Here is a 2,026-nt window from a genome sequence, read left to right on the forward strand (position 1 = left end):
AAAAAAAAAAAAAAAAAAAAAAAAGGAGGGAAGAAAATGCATGTTACTTCCAAGGCAAAGTTTTAAGAACTACAATCTGGATGTGTCACCATCACTTTTTTCCCTTCTGACATAAACCCAGAATATCTCAGATCAGGTTGTTCCTTTCAAGGACCCTGAAACCAAGATGGCACAAAGGAAAGTCAAAATCCATCTGTGTAAGACCAGTCATGGTAATGAGAAATGTCCTTTTGTTATTGTAAGCCAAGAAGATTTTTCAGATTTTTTGTTACAGCTTTATAATCTAGCAAAAACTAACTCATATAACCACTATACTGCAGTGTAGCTTTAATAAGCCAAAGCCACTCTTCTGAGCTGTAAGGTCAGGTTTTGAAATGGAATTTTCTCATGCCTGGGCTTTTAGTCCAAGGCCTTCTATAACTGCAATTTTGTCACTTTTGAGCCTCATCTCACTTCCATTTTCCCCATGTTCTCCTTCCATCCACTTTGGCCATTTTTACCTTCTTTAGTCACCCTACAATATGCACACATAGAACACTATAGTCGCCTAGTACTACTGGCCATTTGTAGATCCATCCACGCCCTTTCGCATTTCCATACATTTTAAAATGTCATTCTTATTTCCTAGTGATCCCTCTATCTTCCCTCACCTGTTCTCCCTGGTCAACTTCTAATGTTTCTCTAAGATCCATTTCCAGTGTCTTCTACCAGCCGTGCCTCCTCTTCTCAGTTCTCAAGAAGCTGCATTTAGAAGTTTAACACAGCATTTAGCACAGAGAAGATATATGTCCATCTTGCCCTCAGGACTGTGAGCTCCTCAAGGACAGCAGCTATCACAAATGCCATTTGATATTAATCTATTATGGATAGATTAATGTGTTGTAGAACAAGGCCGGTTTGAGTCACAAGGTCGGCAGTTCAAGCTCACCAGCCGCTCCTCAGAAACTCTATGCAGGGTTGCTGTGAGTCGGAACTGACTCTACAGAACTTTGCAACAACAAAGATTAGAGACTTTGATGATGTCACTAATTAAAGCAGACTCCACACATGTAATTGTAACAGTTAAAATAAATAAATAAGCTTAACTATGCTGAATCTTTGCACCACTAGGTCTCTTAGGCCATACCAAAACAGGTGGCAGGACGAATTTGGCCAGTGAGCTGTGATTCATTGACCACTTCCCTTAAGTGAACACATATTCTGTTATGTCACTGGAGAATTAAGCTTAACCACTTATGAATTAGAGACTGGGGTGTTTCTGTAGAAATACACAACATTTCTCATCTCTATTAATCTCAAAGCAATTTTAAAACTTTACAAATCTTCAGTTCTCTCAAAAATCTTGACATTTAATAAGAAATTATATTGGATCAGAGTCCTCTTTGCATTTCTCAATGACATAAAAATGGAATTACAATCAGATTCCCTCTTCCACCAAAAACATGTAGCAGTGCTCGAACTATATACACTGAGTCGGTTCTTACCCACAGGGTTTCCCAGGAGCAGCTGGTGAGCTTGAACCACTGACCTTGTGGTTCAACCCACTCTGCAGTCCAGCACGTTAATCCACAATGCCACACCAGGACTACTGTAGGGGTTATGAAATCTCTTCCTCTTGTCATGTCTAAAATCAAGATGGAGTTGTGTCTGGAATGATTTCTGGTTTGTCTTGCTTGGAAGCATTGAATGGACTCAATCACTTCTATAATTCTGTGATTGTGTATTAGTAGAATAAATTTAATATAATTCCAGCAAAAGAGCCCCAGCTGGCTGATGAGTGTTTAAAGGCTCCAGAGAAAAGAACAGTGAACGTGTCAGGAGATGTAAGTTCAGGTAGCAGCTTCACTGATACCTGTTTGGGGCAATGTACTCAAGTGTTCTCATCCACAAAATTTAGTTGATGGTGGATAAGAGCTGCCTTGTAGGAATCTTGCTGTTGTTGTTGTTAGCCTCCCATAGTGACCCCATGCACCACAGAACCAAAAGTTGCTCTGCCCTACACGATTCCCAAGATCTGATCAGTTGT

The sequence above is a fragment of the Chrysochloris asiatica genome, unplaced genomic scaffold, assembly GCF_000296735.1.
Source record: "Chrysochloris asiatica unplaced genomic scaffold, ChrAsi1.0 scaffold00134, whole genome shotgun sequence".
Lineage (NCBI taxonomy): Eukaryota > Metazoa > Chordata > Mammalia > Afrosoricida > Chrysochloridae > Chrysochloris > Chrysochloris asiatica.